Source organism: Pelophylax lessonae (genome assembly GCF_965119305.1).
Source record: "Pelophylax lessonae genome assembly, chromosome: 7".
NCBI classification, from domain to species: Eukaryota; Metazoa; Chordata; class Amphibia; order Anura; family Ranidae; genus Pelophylax; species Pelophylax lessonae.
This window is the reverse complement of record NC_138774.1, coordinates 219,198,691-219,220,864: the sequence shown is the minus strand read 5'-3', so window position 1 is coordinate 219,220,864 and position 22,174 is coordinate 219,198,691. Positions and strand designations below refer to the sequence as shown.

Genomic DNA, 22,174 nt, shown 5'->3' with positions numbered 1-22,174 from the left:
GTAAAAAACCCTGGTCCTTCAGTATACCAATCCCATCTTAAAAACAAATGGCCTAAAAGAAGGCCAAGCAGGGCCCTTTATGTGTCATAACACATTGAAATAATAAGTATTGCTTTTGGAAAGTTGAGGGATACTGGAATCACTGTAGAACCACATAAACACAGAAGTAAATACAAAACCACCTGCAGGTAGGACACTAGTGGAACTTGACAATGGGGCATGAGTGTTACAAGTAAAAACATGTTTAAAACGCCAGTCAGATCTCTGGGGTTTTAGGCCTGCCCTTAGGAAGGAAGACATAAGAATGAAGTAGTTAGGCTTCCCCCTGAGAGGAAAGCAAGATTCCTCTCCTCCAGCTTTTTGCAGTCCCCCCCTCCTTACCTAAGATGGCCCCTGCTCTGCTGGAAGAGGGCATACCATGGGGTGTCAGGAGAGAACACACTGAGGGATGAGGTGTTGGGAGGGCATACTATGGGGTATCAGGAGGGCACACACTGGGGGGGCCAGGAGGACATACCATGGGGTGTCAGGAGGGAACACACTGGGGGGGGGGTGTTGGGAGGGCATTCCATGGGGTATCAGGAAGGCACACACCAGGGGGTATTCACAATGCTTTATTGAGCTAAATGAAAAGGACATGCATTTCCATCTGTCAGCTAACAGCACCTCTATGCTAAGCTGCAGTAACTCAGCAGACGTAGCATAGAGGTCCTTGTAAACGAATCCACCATGTACAGCTAGCTGAGCCTACCTCCAGGAACATTCACTCTGCTCCCTCTGCTCAGCTGCTCACACTTCCCTCTTCCAGGCGGGCGCAATCTCCGTGGTCAGGTACATCCCACCCACTCACGCAGCAAGCACCTGCAGGAGATAGGCTGGAAACCTGCTGGGGGAGGTACAGGGGGCGGAGTGTCAAGTGTCTATGTGTAATGGCTGTGAGTCGTCCCGACCGCAGCTCTGATTTCCCGGGGTGCGCTCGGCCTCACAATCAGTAATATTTGACCCTTTGTCCCCCCCGCCGAACCCCGGAGACTGACTCACCGAACCCCTGGGGTTCGATCGAACCCAGGTTAAGAACCACTGCTTTAACCACTTGCCTACTGGGCACTTTCACCCCCTTCCTGCCCAGGCCAATTTTTAGCTTTCAGCGTTCTCACGCTTTGAATGACAATTGCGCGGTCATGCTACACTGTACCCATATGACATTTTTATCATTTTTTTCACACAAATAGAGCTTTCTTTTGGTGGTATTTAATCATCTCTGGGTTTTTTATTTCTTACAAAAAAAAAAAAAAAAGACAGAAAATTTTGAAAAAATAAAAGTTTTTCTTATTTTCTGCGAGTAAATTTTGAAAATAAATGTTTCTCCTTCACTGATGTGCGCTGATGAGGCGGCACTGATGAAGTGGCACTTATGGGCACTGATGAGGTGGCACTGATGAGGAGGTACTAAAATGCCGCACTGATGAGCACTGATAGGTGGCACTGCTGGGCACTGAGAGGTGGCACTGATGGGCAGCACCATCAGTGCCCACACTCCGTGCCCATAGTGCTGCTTATCAGTGCCTAGATGAGCAGGCACGCATGGGCACTGGTTGTGGGCACTTGTGTTATTTAATTTACCTCTTTTGTAATCAGGGCACTGGTGATCAGTGCCCTGATTACATTTTTCTTTGTCCCCTTACCGGTGATCGGCTCTGCTCCTTCCTCGCATGCAGTCTCCGTGTGAGGAAGAGAGCTGGCGATGAGAGATGATCTCATATGTTTACATATGAGATCATCTCTCATTGCACGGTCCGATCACGTGGTAAATGGCCGCTGTGATTGGCCATTTACCACGATCTGTGATTGGCTGTGTCCAAGGGACACGGCCGACACAGATTTTCCCCGATGCGCGCTCGCGGGAGCGCGTGGGGAGCCTGTTACTGGGAGGCCGTTTGAAGATGGCCTCCCGGAAATTCGAGTCCGCGCTGCAGCCGTACTTCAGCTATAGCGCGGACTGGAAGCGGTTAAACATAGAGCCTTGCCTATTTAGACATTCTAGTCAAGTTGTAGTTTACTATACAATACATTTTTTACACTGCAGGAGATCCCCTCAGGATAACATGCCATTCTTGTGTACAGTAGACAGTTATTGTGAGAGTATAAGGGACTGTGTCACAGATTTGTCACACCAAATAACAGATTTCATTTACACAGAAAAGTTTAGTTACACAAACTGACTTCGGCAAAAGGAAGACCACCAAATGGTGACCATGCTGAAAGCCAAAGAAATCCAATCAATCAGATTTTAGTTCTCTGAGAGCAGATCAGTAAAACCCTATGCCTCACCCATTCCTTTTTACAGGACTTTGCACATAATCGTTATTTTGTGCACTGCTTTATCAAGTCCAAAAACTGCCAAAATAGATACAATACAATACTACCATCAACTGCTTTTGATGGGACACCGCAAAATTTTACCAGTCACAACCACTCTTCCCTCTAGTTTCAGAAATGCAAAAATGGTAACAATAAACTGTCAACTCAATGGATTGCAGGAAAATACTTTGAAAGGTGGGATCATTAAAGGGATTGTAAAGTTGTTGTTTTTTATTTTTACGGTATTAACAAACCTTTTATACTTACCTGCTCTGTGCAGTTGGTTTTGCACAGGGCGGCCCAGATCTCCTCTTCTCGGGTCCGTCTTCGCTGCTCCTGGCCCCTCCATCCTGTCGAGTGCCCCCACAGCAAGCAGCTTGCTATGGGGGCACCCGAGCTGCAGCTGTGTATCCATTCAGACACGGAGCTTCAGTTCAGCCCAACCCCCTCTCTCTCCTGATTGGGGAACTGACTTTGATTGACAGCCGCAGGAGACAATGACACCATGGGTGTGTCTCAGCTAATCAAAAAGGGAGAGTCCCAGACAGCCCAGGGACATCACTTAACAGAGATGGGCTGAGGTAAGTATTAGAGGTGCTAGGGCAGCTGCTATACCAAGAAGGTTTTTTTTTTTTTTTTTTTTTTTTTATCTTAAATGCTTAGCATGCATTAAAATAAACCTTCTGACTTTACAACTCCTTTAACTCTTTACAATACACATTTCTGCCTGCCATCTTCATGCCACCAAAAGCTAGTACTGTATTTAGTTTGCATATTAGCATTCTCCCACATTCAGAAATAGACAAAAATTGTTTAGGTGTTCACTAAAGCATTTGTTTTGTGTAGCGTGAAAAATACCTGCTTCAGCGGTCCCTCCTATCCTCTGCGTCACCACTGCTGCTTGAGATTGTGTAGAACAGCTGTTGCCATCTACTAACCATGCTCCAGTTTCAGTTCCCTTCTAAGCTCCTCGTTTTCTCCTTTCCCATTTATGTAGCCCATGTGACTATAGAGTTACACATGTGGGCATATACACATTGATAAGTGACACTCCACTCACTGCCTTCACGTTATTCTATTGCTAAACACTATGGGGGTGGGATATAGTACGCTAATTGATTACCTTCACTAAACCCTCGTACACACGCAACGATTGTTGGCCGTGAATTTTCGGCCAACGTCAGATCGGCCGATTTTCGGCTTGTTAGTATGATGCTTCCAACAACCGACTGCGACTTTTCTGCCGAACAAAATCTGGTGTGCAGACTATAAAATTTTTGTTGGCTGTCAACAGAATGGCCGATTGTTGGTCAGTCAGTACAGATTTCAGCAGACAAACATCAAATGAGCAAGACTGGGCATGCTCAGAGAAGAAAAAACACACGGAAAGTAAACCAGCACATGACATCACTTCTGTAGTTGGTTTTTGTTGGCCGAGAAAATTCGTGTGCAGTCTAGAGCACATTTCAACCAACAAACCCAACACTGGACAAAAGTCGGCCGATCGGTCGGCCAACAATCGTTGCGTGTGTACGAGGCTTAACTCACAAAAACACTTCGTTCAAATATAAAACCGTATTAAACATATCAAATGTAATTGCGAACACGAGAAAGAGAAAAAAAAAAAAGTCTGATGCAGATCTCATCTGAACGAAATGAGATAGATAGAGATAGATTATAGTATATATATATATATATATATATATATATATATAATCTATCTCTATCTATCTAAAACTTATACAGTTTGTTTTAGAATTTATAAGTAAATGTTACAAGGTGTATTTTTGACATTCTGCTTGAAAGGCAAACTTTTACACACACAAAAAAAGTCCAAAACAGCCTTTATGTTATGTCTGCAAAGTGATGACTAAAACTTCTCATAAGAAAGGAAGTTAACTCCCATGTCAGCTTTTGGCTCCTTTCACACGGCCGCTCCGTGTGAAAGGTCCGCTGCGGGACTTTTTTTTTTTTTTCTTCCACGGAGCGGATGACATTTCTGTCATCCGCTCCGTGTGCCCGCATATCATCCCGTCCGTTTGCGGATGATATGCGGACATAATGTATGTCTATGGCACTGCGGATGTCAGCGGATAACACCGCTGACATCCGATTTTCCTTCCTTTCCGTGTTTTACACGGAAGAAAAAATGGGTTCTGTTCCATTTGTAAAAACGGAACAGAACTGACAGGAGGAAAATCGGGTGTCAGCGGATGGTATTCCGCTGACACCCGCAGTGCCATTCACTTACATTATGTCCGCAAATCATCCGCAAACGGATTGGATGATTTGCGGACACACGGAGCGGCCGTGTGAAAGGACCCTTAAATTGCTTGTGTGCCTGTTGGGGAGATTCACTATTTTATTTAAAAATAAATGCCCACTCTTTATGATAAACAAGGTAAAGAGCAAACTAAGGCCCCTTTCACATGGGGCGGATCTGTTTTGACTGATCCACTAAGCAGAGATGGACCTGTCTGAGTTTTGCTCTCCTCAAAAGGGCAGCCATTCCCCTGTCTGTTTTCATCCAATCAGACACGCTGGACAGATGGCGAACATATCGATATACGTTGGTTTTCAGTGAATCTTGTCGGATCTAATGCCAGGCTGGTGGTAGACATCTGCTGACATCCACTGCGCCATAGAGGAGAATGGGTGACCCGACTGGTCCGATCGTGTGAAAGGGGCTTAAGAGGAGATACAGCTGCAAGAAAACAAAGTGTGTGAACCCTTTGGAATGATATGGATTTCTGCACAAATTGGTCATAAAATGTGATCTGATCATCATCTAAGTCACAACAATAGACAATCACAGTCTGCTTAAACTAAAAACACACAAAGAATGAAATGTTGCCATGTTTTTATTGAACACACCATGTAAACATTCACAGTGCAGGTGGAAAAAGTATGTGAACCCTTGGATTTAATAACTGGTTGAACCTCCTTTGGCAGCAATAACTTCAACCAAACGTTTCCTGTAGTTGCAGATCAGACGTGCACAACGGTCAGGAGTAATTGTTCACCATTCCTCTTTACAGAACTGTTTTTCAGTTCAGCAATATTCTTGGGATGTCTGGTGTGAATCGCTTTCTTGAGGTCATGCCACAGCATCTCAATCGGGGTGAGGTCAGGACTCTGACTGGGCCACTTCAGAAGGCGTATTTTCTTCTGTTTAAGCCATTCTGTTGTTGATTTACTTCTATGCTTTGGGTCATTGTCCTGTTGCAACACCCATCTTCTGTTGAGCTTCAGCTGGTAGACAGATGGCCTTAAGTTCTCCTGCAAAATGTCTTGATAAACTTGGGAATTCATTTTTCCTTCGATGATGGCAATCCGTCCAGGCCCTGACGCAGCAAAGCAGCCCCAAACCATGATGCCCCCACCACCATACTTCACAGTTGGGATGAGGTTTGGATGTTGGTGTGCTGTGCCTCTTTTTCACCACACATAGTGTTGTGTGTTTCTTCCAAACAACTCAACTTTGGTTTCATCTAACCACAGAATATTTTGCCAGTACTACTGGAGAACATCCAGGTGCTCTTGTGCAAACTGTAAACGTGCAGCAATGTTTTGTTTGGACAGCAGTGGCTTCCTCTGTGGTATCCTCCCATGAAATCCATTCTTGTTTAGTGTTTTACGTATTGTAGATTCACTAACAGGGATGTTAGCATTTGCCAGTGACTTTTGTAAGTCTTTAGCTGACACTCTAGGATTCTTCTTCACCTCATTGAGCAGTCTGCGCTGTGCTCTTGCAGTCATCTTTACAGGACGGCCACTCCTAGGGAGAGTAGCAGCAGTGCTGAACTTTCTCCATGTATAGACAATTTGTCTTACTGTGGACTGATGGAACAGCAAGGCTTTTGGAGATACTTTTATAACCCTTTCCAGCTTTATGCAAGTCATCAATTCTTAATCGTAGGTCTTCTGAGAGCTCTTTTGTGTGAGGCATCATTCACATCAGGCAATGCTTCTTGTGAAAAGCAAACCCAGAACTGGTGTGTGTTTTTATAGGGCAGGGCAGCTGTAACCAACACCTCCAATCTCATCTCATTGATTGGACTCCAGTTGGCTGACATCTCACTCCAATTAGCTCTTGGAGATGTCATTAATCTAGGGGTTCACATACTTTTTCCATCTGCACTGTGAATGTTTACATGGTGTGTTCAATAAAAACATGGCAACATTTCATTCTTTGTGTGTTATTAGTTTAAGCAGACTAGTATTGTCTATTGTTGTGACTTAGATGATGATCAGATCACATTTTATGACCAATTTGTGCAGAAATCCATATCATTCCAAAGGGTTCACATACTTTTTCTTGCAGCTGTACTTTGGACAGAGCTTTACCTGTTGGCTGCAAGTAATAAACATGACATGTATAACTTTTTTTATAGCAAAACTCGGTGAGTCAGTCAAAACAGATCCGCCCCATGTTAACCACTTGCCGACCGCCGCACGAACATATACTGCGGCGGTCAGCCCCTCACAGGCAGAGTGACGTATCGGTACGTCACTAGCCTGGGAGGGTCTGGGGAGCGAGCGCGCGCCGCCGGCATGCTCCTGCGTGGTCACGCACCCCACGCGTGCGTGTGACCGGCGGACCCGATGTCCGCCGGTCACTCTGCGATCGTCGGGGGAGAGGGAGAAAGGCAGGCAGCTTGTGTAAACAAGCTGCCTGTCAGTTCTCCCTGTGTAGAGACACTGATCATACGGTTCTACTATGTAGAACCGTTGATCAGTGTAACTACACCTCAAGCCACAGCCAATCACAGTTAGAATCACGCCCCTAGGGACACACACAGCCCCTCCCTCTCAAATAAAGTTAACCCCTTCACTGCCAGTGTATTTTTACAGTAACAGTGCATATATATAGCACTGATTACTGTAGAAATGTCACTGGTAACCCCAAAAGTGTCAAAAATGTCAGTCAAGGGTCCGCTCTGTCCGCCGCAATGTCGCAGTACCGAAAAAAAAAAAAAAAAAAAAAAAAAAAATCGCAGATCGCCGCCATTACGCGTTAAAAAAAAAAAAACAAAAATGACAAAAATCTTTCCCTTTGTTAGTAAACGCGATAACTTTTGCGCAAACCAATCAAAATACGCTTTTTGCAATTTTTTTTACCAAACATATATAGCATAAAACAAATTGGCCGAAAATGTTAAAAAAATGTTGATTTTTACTTTTTTTGGGGAATTTCATATAAAAAAAATGTGAAAAATAGTTCTTTTTTTGTTTATAGCGCATGATAAAAAAAAAAAAAAAAAAAAAAAAAAAAAAAAAAAAAAAAATCGCACAGGTGATCAAATACCACCAAAAGAAAGCTCTGTTTGTGGGAAAAAAAGGACGTCAAATTTGTTTAGGTACAGTGTCGCACGACCGCGCAAATGTCACGCAGTGCCGAATCGCAAAATACCCCCTGGTCTTTTAGCAGCCAAATCCTCCGGGGCTTAAGTGGTTAAAGGGGCCTTAAAGTAGATGCAAACCCTAAACTAGATAACATTTAGTTTGCTCTCTACCCTGTGTATCATAAAGAGTGGGCATTTATTTTATTTTTTATGAAAAAAAAAAAAAAAAAGATTTGGATAGTGTTTTTGGTGCTGAGATGCAGTGGAGATCTGCTTGAAGTTCACCTTCCTCCCCCACAGGTGCTTACTTACCTTACTTGACCATACCTGAATACAAATATCCCAGAGAATTACAGATTTGAATAGGTACATCCTATTCACGTCTGTGGGACATTAGTGCACAGAAGCAGGTAACCAGACACTTGATTTTTTACAGTCTGGGAAGTAGACAAAAGGGGATGTCCTGACTAGAGGCGGTCAGTAGTCCCCAAGGGGGTAATGATCAGCCTAGGCGGCTTGTCAAGGGGGCTAGAGAGGGAGGAGCAGTGGGGGGGGGGGGTTTATACAAAAACGGAGTAAACGTGTCCTTTAAAAACATGTTTTAGTGACAAACACAGGGCATGGAAAGAGGGGAGTGACATTTTTAGTAACAAAACTTGATATCTGCATATGACCACACGTTGGGATTTCAGGGCTGATGTACAATATCTTACCACTTTAATTACTTTTTGCATGGAAAGGGATAATCGCAAAAATGTTTGCTAAGAAATGCATGCATGCCAAGAATGGCCTGGAGTTATATTGAAAGGGCCATTTAGGGGAGAGAGAAAAAAAATGTACTAGTGGCTTTCCTTAAAATCTTTGTTAGGAGCAGTAAAGACTCTGCAGCAGGGAAACAGTTAACCGAGTCACAAGAAAGCACTTATGCCAGGCCAAGGGATGAGCAGTGCTGGCTCTAATCCCTCTCAGCAAAAGCTTCAGTGCACCTTCGCTCCATAGATTTCTTCTACCTTCAGACTGAAAATTTATACAATAAACTCTTTCTACAGAAAATAAAAAGGCTCATAATCAATGGACAATCTGGTAGCATACTGGTTAGTAGCTTTGCATCTTTGCAGTGCTCGGACATAGAATAAGAACTGCACAGAGTTTGCAATTGCTTCTACAGTTGTTCGTCTCCTCTTACAACCCAAAAAAAAAAAAAAAAAGTAAAAGGTTATTTTGCTTTGAATTCTATTAACTGTACAAATTTTCTATGGGACTGGGGAAGAAGAGGAACTGATCACAAGCTGATCTGGGACAGGGCCTGAAGGGAATAGATTTCAGAGATCTTGTCATTGCCCATTCCCTGGGAGAACGTGTTTAGTATTGTATTTAGTGCTGTGTGAGACAGACAATATGTTTGTCCTGGGAGCATACAGGGACGTCCTATGTGATAATGCAGATCTATAGCTTGGGATCACCTTTTTAACTCAGTGGATAAAAACGTCTATGTGTGATTACTGCAATCCTTCCTTAGTTCCATTTATTATCTTCTGCGCGACAGCTGAAATTTAATATCAGACTGAAAGCAGAGCTGCCTGCTCTGGGTGCTGAAATGAATAAGAAAGATGTGGAGCAGTGAGGATTACACAAATATCTGCAGTATTGTGAAAGACTATCACTAAAACTGACCAAACTGGGCTGACTGCACTACCAGCTTCAGCAAAAGTCAATATTTTAAAATTTGACTTTAGTTGAAGCAACTGGCCCAGAAATGTACAGCCAAACCGCAGTTATCCATTCAGAAGCAGGCATTGTTAGGGCAAACAATAGCTGGCACTGAGGAGTCGGCCATCTATGCTATTTAGAATGGTTAGGGAAAGCCAAGTGCTTTCTCTCGTCCAGTCCACAAGGCTGAATGAGAGACATCCTAATGGGTATGGCCAGCTTAAAGAATATGTAAACCCAACATTTCATATTCCATGTGCCTGATGTACCATGTACTTGTATGAAAAAAAAATCTCCTGTTCTCTTTGTATTGCTTCCTATGTGTGAAATCCCTGGTGTTCCTGTCAGTCACTCTGCTTTTCTATTAAAAACTGACCACACTAAGCAGGAGAACACTGTGGTCAGTTTCAGTTCTCTAGCTGTGCTGGGAACTCCTACCTGCTCTCCCCAAAGATCGGACTTGTCCTGACACACTCCCTCCCCATGCAGCCACTGGGAAGATCAGTGTGCCACGGTTTCTCCTCCCACAGCTCTTATGCAGCTGAGAACTGAGGGAATGTGATCACATAAAAATGCTTTTTTTTTCTTTTTTAGTATCTATAAACTAATAGAGCAGGGCTCGACAAACCCCGGGCCCAAGGTCGCATTGGCGACTAGAATTAGCGACCTGGCGCCTGGGGTGCACTGCTGGAGGTGTCCTGTTCCTTTTGCGCCCCCCCAATCACTCACCGAGTGCACGGACTTCCACGCCGTCCGAAAATTTAGGCCGCGGCTTTTCGGCCTTCTTCAGTGAGAGAGCGGGGAACTGGCGCCCTCTTGTGGTGGCCGGGAGTTTGACAAGCAGTAACTAATGGCTGTTTCCCCTGCCTGTCCATCTCCTTCCCCAAGAGGAGATGAGATGGAAGTTTTTTGCAGGCATCATCTACCTGTCCACTTACCTTTGCTTAAAAAGGTAAGTGGACATAGAGTGTGGTTATTATTATTATCAATTTATTTTTTTAAATTTAAAAATATTTTTTTTTTTTTTTAATTATTAAAAAAAAATTTATTTTTCGTTTTTCAATTAAAAAAAAAATAATAATTTTCCTATTTTTTTTTCAATTATTATAAAAAAAAATTATATATTATAGAATTTTTTTTTTTTTTTCTCATCGCCATGCCACAGCCAAAGGCCCCTTTCACACAGGCTGTCTGATCAGGTCCGCCTGTCAGTTTTTCAGGCAGACCTGATCGGACCCTTCAGTCTCCTCTATGGAGCAGTAATCTGCCCCCATCTGATCCTGTCTGCCAAAAACAGACAGATGGTGGTTCTATTTTCTATCCATCTCGTGGATCGGATCAGATGGAAACAGACGGTCTGTTTCCATCCGATGGCGCTATAGAGGAGAGCGGGGTTCTAGTCGTCTTTATGTGTAAATTTAGTATGTTATTTTTTTGGAAATAAAGCTTGGTTGTTTGTTTAAAAAAAAAAAAAAAAAAAAAAAAAAACTGGCTCCTAGATTTCAGGAAAAATTTTCAAGCCCTGAAATAGAGGGTATATATACTTAAAAGTATATCCCCCGCGCCAGTGGGTTGAAATAGAAGGTATACAATTTTATTTAAATATATAAACTGCAGCTGCTATATAGAGAGAGGAATATAATTGAATATAGCCACAAGTACAGGGGCTAGCTATAGCGCTTGCAGTAGGTATAATGGAGGTTGAAAAAGGTGCTTATCCAGTGCAAAGATTGCAATACCAAAAGGGGTGCGTACCAGTTGTAGTAAGTATGCCTGAGTTACTATACTGGAGATAATCTCCTAAAGTGCTAATGATATATTTTATTAAATATTAATTTGTCATTGAAGCATACTTCATACAGTGGGCACCACAATGCAAGATTATGGCTCTTTACGTAGAAAATTAGGGGATTAAATATCACTGTGTAATATGTCCATCTTATACTGTTTATGTATATGGAGACAAGCAATCATCATTTATCGCTTCGGATTTCTTATTTTATTTTAAAATGCATTCGGGGTCATATAAAAACCTGTGGCCAATCATTACGGGGAATGGTGGATGTGATGCTCCTCTCGCACTGTTGCCGGGCAGCAGGGACGCACACAGAAATATATTTCCTGAAAAGGGCGGAGTGAGGGGCGGTGACTACTGCATAAGAGGCTCCATGATACCCTGTCTTCTACCTCTGAAGACGTCAACATTATGTTGAATCTGTTTTTATTAGAACAAACATTTGCACAGAGAAAGGAACATATTGTACATTGCTTACAATATCAACGAATCACACAGTAAACCAATTCCAGATACGTAATGAACAGCTATAGGAACAGCAAGTATAAACGACATAACCAGGATAGTGGCTTAAGTGTATTGCCTAATTCCAAGATCTCAGTGTGACCGTGCTGGGGAATCAGAAGTGTTAATAAAGACCATATATATCCATGCAAATGGAATTTAGTAAGGGAAAGCCTAAAGAGGTAAAGCAAAGAAAGAAAAAAAAAAAAGGAGGAAAAAAGAGGGGGGAGATCGCCCGGAGAGTCAGAAACAAAAGTATCAAATTCGGCCGGAAAAGCGAAAGTTGAGCCATACTGACCACATGATAGTGTGAGAATCTGATTTACCATTCTCCCAAGACACCAGTCTTTCAATATGTTCAATCCGGTCGACTTCACATGCCCATTGAGCCATAGGGGGCGCCAGTGCTTGACTCCAATGTCTGGCAATCACTGATCACGCCGCGGTGAGAAAGTGGAGGATGAGGCTTTTTTAAATCTGCTTACAAAGATCCTGGCAACATAGACAAGTGAAGACGTCAACATTATGACGAAACGCGCTTAAGGTGGAACGCACGCTGTCTACGTCACGGGAGCCAAGTGGAACGCACAGCGGTATTCACCGCTCTCCACTCGTGGGCTCCTTCCTGCTGGCTTTTTATTATTATTTTTTTAGTGTGTTTTTTTAATACTCGTGCATATTTAAAAGTTAAATAAAGTCTTAAAAACAGTATTACACCATCTGGAGCCTTCTTTCATTCCATAACCCGGCCAGACCCATGGATGGAGGCCAACTAGGAGGTGGCAGTCCGGAGTATTGGGGCACTACATCCCCCAGCTGAACCTATCCTGGTCCAGGTGGCCAAACAAGCGGTATCCGGTCTTAATACTATATGGTATATAAGACCCATTCTATCTGGGGAGTGTGTTATTTTACTACCTTCCACGGTGGAAACAAGTATCAGCACCTAACAAGTTGAGCACAGAGCACCTGCACTTTATTTGCACTCAAGAAATACCTGCCTAATTGCACTTCAAGTCACCCATGAACTTTATTTCTATGAAGATTTCCATGAACTTTTTTTTTTGAGCACTGATCGAATACTCATTCACTTCCCATTACTCATGAACTTTGCTTTTTAGTTTTTTTTTTTTTTATGAATTTCTCTGAAATATGCACAGATATGTTATTTAGCTCTATATATTGTAGTCATTTTAGGTTTTATTAAGCACCTTGTCTCATTAATATCCAACACCCTATCAAGAACCATAGAGTTATCCAAAATGTGCTACTATTATTTACTATATCTGTGCTGCATTTAATGTTATTGTTCAGGTGCACCCATCTCATATGATTATTTTATACATTTTTTCTCACTATTAGCACGCCCAGCACTTTAGAGTGTTTATAAATTATCTATTTATGCACCATTAGCACTTTAGGAGATTATCTCCAGTATAGTAACTCAGGCATACTTACTACAACTGGTACCCACCCCTTTTGGTATTGCAATCTTTGCACTGGATAAGCACCTCTTTTAACCTCAATTATACCTACTGCAAGCGCTATAGCAAGCCCCTGTATTTGTAGCTATATCCAATTATATCTATAAACAAATGGTTTGTCTTTCATTTATATTTAAAACCAAAGGGGTTGTATAACAAGGTGATAATTTGCATAATAACTTTAAGCTGTAAAGATTCTGTATAAGCGTAGTCACACTTCCACAGGTTCATACTGTATGCTCTACAAAATCTGCACACATTGGTTTGCGACTGCAGAAAGCAACTAGCGGTACATTCATAGTGCTTTTTGCTCCCACACAGGAAGCCCAGTATACACATATCCTTATACTGTAATCTCCATATGAACTAAAATCTGTTTTATAAATATCTAACATTAGGGGGATAAAAAAAAAAAAAAAAAAAAAAAAAAAAAAAAACACACACAAACAATGGATTCATTTTTAAGTGAAACATCAGGCAAGCAGCTGCCTACCTTGTTGTATATGAATCACTAATTACTGCCTAATTGGGCAGGTGGGGGGGCACCACTATTTCCTGATAGTTATGTAATTTCCTCTGGCACCTGACTACAGGCTGGATAAGGAAAACACATCATTACAATGTAGCCTTTACAAGAATCAATGTCTGTTAGAACTTTTCATATTACATTGTGCTCTTTACTTTTAAAGAAAAAAAAGTAGGGAATCGATATGCGGGCTGTATACTTATCTGTGCGGAGAACATGCATTGTCTGTCAAAGTAATCACTGCACAAGATCACCACCGGCTATCTATAGATTTCCAGGAATCAGGTTTAAAATAGAGCCAAGTAACCCACAAATAGAAATACAAGAGGCAAAAACCAAAAGACTGTATGCCTGATTTACTTGATTTCATTGCTTTACTTCCTTTTAAACATAGGGAAAAAAAAAAAATGTAATAAATACAAAAATTATAATTATATATATATATATATATATATATATATATATATATATATATATATATATATATATATATATATATATATATATATATATATATATATATATATATATATATATATATATATTTTTTTTTTTTTTTTTTTTCCTCTTCAAACCATACAGCCCTAAAAGCTGAATTGCAGCATACACCAATCCTCTCATACTCCATATCTGCCCAAACCTGACAGTTCACAAGTGAATGCGGGGGAGCTGAAACATGCACTTCTATTCCTAGGTTTCATGAGGACAACCAGTGATTGGATCTCTCTAGAGGTCAGAGCCCTTCTCTCCTCCGCCACTTTTCTTGTTGCTTTACCAGCAGGAGTCTTATTCCTTTTGCTACAATCACAATAATTGGAAAATGTCCACAATGAAACAAAGGAAATGTTTTGTACATATTTTTCCTCCTAATATTGATATAAAATGCTACATTATGTCAGCTTTAATATATCTAGTCAGGGGAGCTTTAGGCTGCATTCACACTTGAGTGTAGCGTTTTACCGCGATTTTTGGAGGCAGGCATTGACATCTATCAAAAACACTGGTAATCAGCCCAAAAAGAAGCTCATGTACTTTTTTTCAGCTAAATGCATTTTGCAAAACGCTCAGATGTGAACAGAGGCCATTTAAATGAATGGGGTTTTACTTGTTGGGTGTTTTGGAATGTTTTTTTTTAGCGTTCTTGGAGCTGAAAAAGACTCAAAAACACCCAGGTGTGAATGGAGCCTAAGGCTCCTTCCAACATATAGAAACGGTACAAACGTTTTAGACACTGGGGGAAAAAAAATTGTGTAAAATGAAGATGCTTCCAAGAGTAAGAACATTATTATTTCTCAAAATACAACCTACAAAGTGCATAAAGAGAAGAAAAAAAACACATTAACATGGAATGGCAGGGAACTTTTGATTGGTCCAGGTAAGATACCTCTAGCGGTGTAAATACTACATCCAGATGGCTCCTGGGGATGCTAAAAATTCTAGTTGTATTCACGCCAGATACTACTGCCAGTTGTGATCTCCAAGTTCTGCTGCTGCAAAGTACAGTATACAGTGAAGGATGCCAGTATACAGTGAAGGATAGTGTCATTTACTCCCCCCTCCCCATATCTATACATAAAATGTCTTGTATTTTATCACCAATACAAAGCATCCTGTGATTGGATAAGAAGCGGCCCTGTAGTTAATCTGCCCTTCCTTTCACTACATCCCCATCTTAAAGTGCAGAAATCCACAATGCTTCACTGTTGTCTGCAGACTCATCCTTGTGTCACGCTCCTTGTTTTGGCAAAAAAATGCTTTCTGTAATAGCCAAATATTTTAAGTGGGGACTCATCAGTCAAAAAGCACCTGCTGCCATTTTTCTGCAACCCAGTTCTTTTGTCTTCAAGCATAGAAGAGGAGTCGCTTGGGCTACTTTCTATGTCAGAGGTTTAGTGTTGTAGTCACAAATCTAACCAGACCTCCCCAAACTATGAATGGGCACAAGGGTCATACTGATTGCTGTCAAGTCTGATGCCTCCGACTTTTTTAAGGCTGGGTTAGGCTAGAGTCACATTAACAGATTGCTACAATTAAGCCCAGTCAGGGTGAAATGCATCAGTAGGTGTGGCTATGGGCTGGGACTGACCTGAAACAAAAGTCTTTTCATGCAATGATGTCATCAGTGTGTGGCTGTCCGTTACATTAATATTGCTGGGCTATGGATTGAGTACAGATGACTGGCACCTGGCACCACCCCAGACCAGAGCAAACGGTGGCATTTGGAGCAGCACTCAATAGAGTAGATAACCCAGACATGTTTCGGATTTATCTGTGCCACCCATGCAAGTTTTTTTTTTTCCTCACAGTGAAAATTCGCAAAACAGATTGTACCAGACCAAGTCCAAAAGTACACAGTATATTCTAGAAGTGCAGTCTCTTGGTCCGTTGGAACTTTGTATCTGTCCAGGGGTCTTCAAACTACGGCCCTCCAGTTGTTCAGAACTACAATTCCCATCATGCCTAGTCATGTCTGTGAATGTCAGTTTTACAATGCCTCATGGGATGTGTAGTTCCACAACATCTGGAGGGCTGTAGTTTGAGGATCCCTGCTGTAGACCATCAACAGGGTACAGGTATGGATGAGGCAATTGGATGAACAGGAGAAGGGACCAAAACTGGAACCTCTGCAGCTCCCGCAGATCTGGGTAGGATCACCTCAATGTGAGGTCAGTATCAAATTAAAAACACTATTAAAATAAGCAGCACACTTACATAGATGTTAGCATGAAAAAGCATGAATAGGGAACACCTGGGACCAAGCAGCTGTAATCATTGTGAGGCTGTAGACATCACTGAACAAAATAGAGACTGAGGACAGGGAGTCAGCCAGCTCCAAAGTATGGGTATTGGCAGCACCATCCTAGGCTGCACACGAGGAGGACAGCTGTCAAAATGCCTGGTGGATGTTGGGAGAGGGGTGTGCAGGACATGTATGCATTTGAAGAAGAGGGCAAGTCCCTGGAAACTTGTCCTGCACACCCCTCTCTTCCGACATCCACCAAGCATTTTGACAGCTATCATCCTCGTGTGCAGCCTAGAACGCAACTGCTAATACCCATACTTGGAGCTGGCTGACTGCCTGTCATCCTCAGTAATGTCTACAGCTGCTTGGTCCCAGGTGTTCCCTATCTATGCTGCTTCATGCTAACTTCTATGCAAGTGTGCTGCCTATTTTAATAAAGTGTTTTTAACCACTTACTGACCGCTCCACGCAGATTTACTGCGGCAGGGCGGCTCGGCTGCACATAATTGCGTAGATCTACATGATTATGTGCACGCAGTCTCGATTGCTGCCGGCCTCCCGCAATCTTGGGGGAAACTGGCTGGAGAGCCACCTACCTATGTACACAAAGCAGGCAGCTCTCCTGTCAGACAGGCACAGTGAGATTGTGTGTCTCAACCAAGCTAAAACATCGATCTCTGTGTGCCTGTCACAGAGCCCCCCCCCCCCCCCCCCACAGTTGGCAAGCACATTTAACCCCTTGATCACCCCAGTATTAACCCCTTCCCTGCCAGTGTCATTTATACAGTAACCGTGCAAATTATTTAGCACTGAGCACTGTATCATTGTCACTGGTCACCAAAAAGTGTCAAAAATGTCAGTTAAGGGTCCGATCTATCTGCCGCAGTCCTGAAAAAAAAAAAAAAAAAAAAAAAAAAAACGCTGATTGCCGACATTACTAATTAAAACAAAAAAAAAAGTCCAAAAAATCTATCTCAAAGTTTGTTAACGCTGTAACTTTTGTACAAACCAATTAAAATACGCTTTTTGGGATTTTTTTTTTTTTTTTTTTACGAAAAATATGTAGCAGAATACAAATTGGCCTAAACTGATTAAACTAAATTTTTTTATTGGGAATGTTTTATAGCAGAAAGTAAAAAAGAGGGGTTTTTTTCCAAAAATTTAGCTTTTTTTTTATAGCGCAAAATCTAAAAACCGCAGGAGATGATCAAATACCACCAAAAGAAAGGTCTATTTGTGGGAAAAAAGAACATCAATCATATTTGGGTAAAATGTCGCACGACCGCGCAATTGTTAAAGTAATGCAGTGCCGAATCGCAAAAATTGGCCTGATCAATAAGGGGGGGGTAAAACCTTCAGGAGTGGTTAATTTGATACTGACCACAACCACTGGGACTTGTACAAGACCAAGCCTGGGATGTGAGTTTGTAAACTGTCAGCATACAGCCTGCACACTTCCCTGACAATATCCAGAAAAAAGCAAAGTTAACAGTCCCCGCTCCTCCCTCTTGCTCTCAGCTGAGCAGAGGGGTGGAGGAAGGAGCTGGAAAAGCAGCTGCAGCAGTCCTGCTTTGTATGCTGTGTCTGGCACAGACCCAGCATGGAAAACAGAGCAGATCACAGAAAAGGAGCTTGAGCTTTTTATTTATTATTAGGTGCAATATCTGCTCTGTTTTCTCAATTTAGAAGAGTGGTGCAGGCTTTATCCCTCCAAGCAGAGATGTATGCTGTGTCTGGCACAGACCCAGCATTGAAAATAGCAGCTCACAGAAAAGGAGTTTGAGCTTTTTATTTATTAGGTGTAATATCTGCTCTGTTATCCCAATTTAGAAGAGTGGTGCAGGCTTTATGCCTCCAAGCAGAGATTCTATGGGATAAAAATAAGGTAACTGGTATTGCTGACTTATTTTAAAGGGTACATTCCCCCAGAGGCGAAGTCAGAGGATGCCCAAGCTCATTTTTACCTGAAGTAAGAGATGCTTCTATAATACACGTTTTTCAATATAAACACCAACATTACAACTCAAAAAAATTTTGTAAATGAGCTTTAAGGTGCCCATAATTAAAGCAGAGTTCCACCCGTTTTTGGGATTATTAATCGTCAGCAGCTTCACTTTTTGTAGCTGTAACTTTTAATAAACCCACTCGCCTGTCCTACGATCCAGTGATGTGGCCGGCGGGAGCCTCGGATTTCTCTCTCTCCTCCCTGCGGTGCTGGTATCTCTAGTGTGGGCACCCGGCTGTGACAGCTTGTGGCTTCACAGCCGGGTTTGCACTGCCCATGCGCGAGTCACGCTGCGCTTCGTAACGTGTCCCAGAAGATTCAAGGAGGGAGGGTGAAGAACTTCCACTCAAGCCACCTAGGAGGCCTGAGCGGAAGTGGGAGCGAGTACCTGTCAAATCTAGGCACCCGCTCCCCCCACCAAAAAAAAAAGTGACATGCCACAGGTCTGCAGGATTTCAAACCAAGAATAGGGCTACTTTTCTACCCAACAATATGAAAAATAAAAATGTCCTCCACTAATCCAGTCCATACCCCAACTCTAGGCTTCTGCACACAAGCACTGCCCCCATACAATGTAAACACAACTCAGAACCAACCCAATACAAGCTGAATATGTACCTGACAGCATGCTGTCCCTGCCTGTCTACACAAGTCCTAATAAAAAGGTGAACATGGGAGGTGACAATTACAGAGAGTGAACAATACTCAATTACCTAGCAATGCCATACTAGTTCCAGCCCTCACTACTGCACAGCTGTACTGAATTACTTCCTACGATTTCACTGCACAATCCCTCTATCATGGAGGCATTACCTAGTGTGGTCTGTCTAGCCACAGCAATCCCTCCAGACTAACATCCACCTATCAAGGCATTTTCATTTCTGTACAACGCCACCTAAGAGCCAGACCACTGCTTGCATCAGGACTGAGGGCTCTGGAGGGGAGTACAGACGGACAGCACTGGTGTTTTCAGAAAGCTATATACAGCACCATGCTGACTCCTCCCACCAACCATGATCTACTTGCTTTGCATAGAGAAGCACAGAGACCCAGTGATTATGTCACTGGGTCTATAATAAGGCACATAATTAAAAAAAAAAATAAAGGTTTTTACCATTCACCACTGAAAGGGGTGCTTACAATGATCGCTTTTATGCAAAACCTTTAATCCAAAAGTGAAAACTATTTGCTATAATTGCTTATCAATTGTGAGCTGAGGTGTGTCTTCAATTTGTCAGTGTATCTAAATCTGCTATTATATCCAACACTCCTTCACCCCCACTCCAGACTGACAATGCTGCTGTCTAAAAGGTGCCCCCCTGTGCTCCTTCATCCAGAGTGGATACTCAAAGTGAAGAAATGTCATCGGCACACCAAGGATTCCTTGAAGTGGTCCAAAGCTTTATTCCGTGGTCACATGATAAATATATAGCAACATTTCGGAGCCATGCAGGGCTCCATCGTCACTTGCCTTATGAAGGGGCCTTGTGTGGCTCCAAAATGTTGCTGTAAATTTATCATGTGACCATGGAATAAAGCTTTGGACCACTTCAAGGAATCCTTGGTGTGCTGATGACATTTCTTCACTTTAAGTATCCACGGTTTCCAACCTATGGCCATTACAGCACCCAGCATCACTGAACAGTTGCTTATCTTGAATGTGTGCATGGGGAATATTGCGTTTGGATTCGTCCAGAGTGGGGGCACTGGAGGTGTGTTACTGGACAGATCACCAGGTGAAATCAAAGGACAAAAAAGAAAAACACTAATGCAGCCACCACATCCAATGATTGGCATGTTACAATATTTGACATTTTTAGTTCATTACCGCTGGAAATAAATCACCCTCATCATTTCCAGCTAAGGAAACTGCCATCTTGGCTTCTGATCTGCAACTGCCGTAATGCTGCACATGTGATCAGTTATGACACCAGCTATTTGATGGTTTGACAGTATGGTCGAGAACACAAGCAAATGTGATAGTTATCAATACCAGCAAGCAGGGAATAGTACTTTTTTTTAACCATTAAAGTGGAACTTTAGTCAGAAAATGAGTCTTTAAAATCTTAAAAACAAGAGCCTATACTGTGTAAAATCCAGTACTGTCTCACCCTGCTCTACACATGCTCAGTTGCTCTCCATTTTCAGGCATTGCTGAATTTGTAGAGACTGATCTGCTGACAGCCCTGAAGCGGAAGTAAACCCTCCTATTTTACAGCCAAGAAAGCTGCTTTTGTTTGATCTGCAACTGCCGTGGTGCTGCACGTGTGATCGGTTAAGACATCAGTCATATGATGGTTGCAGAGTTTGGTTGAGGACACAAGAAAATATCACAGCCAACAATCCTGGCATTCCAGGATTGTAACGGTTTTCTGAAACCAGTAAATCGATGGGTTTAGTGCAGCTTCATAGTTTACTGCAGGGACTCTGGGCTTCAGCAAAATGGCAGCCTCCAGCAGGAAGAAACAGGAGCAATGTTGGAGCTAATTCACAGCACACACTAATGTCGGTAGCATCATTGTGTAGATGTGTAATGTAATGTAAGTTGTAAAGTAAAGTTCCACTTTAAATCAGCGAGTTAAAGCGGAGTTCCACCCATTTTTAATACGTTGGATTACATAGATGTATGTAATCCCCTTTAAAACGACTTTTACCAATGGAAACTTTTTTTTTTTGCTAGTAAATACCTTATTTATTCCTCCTCTCTTCACTTCCGGGTCCGATCGGCGATGACGTCATTCGGCGATTCGCAGTGTGTGCTGGGATGTATTCCATGCCAGAAATCTCGCAGTATTACCCAGGAGCTGAGCTGTACTGTGTGTATTGAGGCCGTGACCTGCCCCGCCTCCTCTCAGTGAGTTGTACTTTATGTATTGTATTCAGGCCATTCTCTGCCCCACCTCCTCTCAGTGAGCGAGGACTGAAAGCATTATATCCTCACTGAGCTCACTGAGAGGAGGCGGGGCGGAGGCGGGGCAGAGAACGGCCTGAATACAATACATAAAGTACAACTCACTGAGAGGAGGCGGGGCAGGTCACGGCCTCAATACACACAGTACAGCTCAGCTCCTGGGTAATACTGCGAGATTTCTGGCATGGAATACATCCCAGCACACACTGCGAATCGCCGAATGACGTCATCGCCGATTGGACCCGGAAGTGAGGAGAGGAGGAATAAACAAGAAAATAGGGTATTTACTAGCAAAAAAAAAAAAAAAAAAAAAAAGTTTCCATTGGTAAAAGTCGTTTTAAAGGGGATTACATACATCTTAGTTATGAAAATGGGTGGAACTCCACTTTAAGCTTTATTGCAGAGAATGCATTAAAGGGGAACTAAACCCTCCTATCCTTTACAGCCAAGAAAAGGATCTGTTGTATCTGCAACTGCCATGGTGATACACATGTGATCAGTTATGACATCAAACTTTATTGGTTTGATAGTTTGGTTGAGAGCACAACCAATGTGACTGTTACATGCCGGAATGTAACCTTTTTTTAAACGGTTAAATCGATGAGTTAAAGTGGAACGTTAGTTAGAAAATTAAAAGCGGAATTCCGCCTCCCCCTCCAAAAATGAAAAGTCAGCAGTTACACATACTGTAGCTGCTGACTTTTAATATTAGGACACTTACCTGTCCTGGAGTCCAGCGATGTCGGCACCGCAGCAGCCGCCATTGCCGGTAAGGGAACCCGGCAGTAAA

General features: G+C 42.4%; 1 protein-coding gene across 1 annotated transcript in view; it reads right to left on the bottom strand.

Moving 5' to 3' along the window:
* The window catches only part of TSC1 (TSC complex subunit 1), a 110,847-nt gene that overhangs the window by 83,934 nt on the left and 4,739 nt on the right, over positions 1-22,174 (bottom strand). The gene's annotated exons all lie outside the window — the stretch shown is intronic.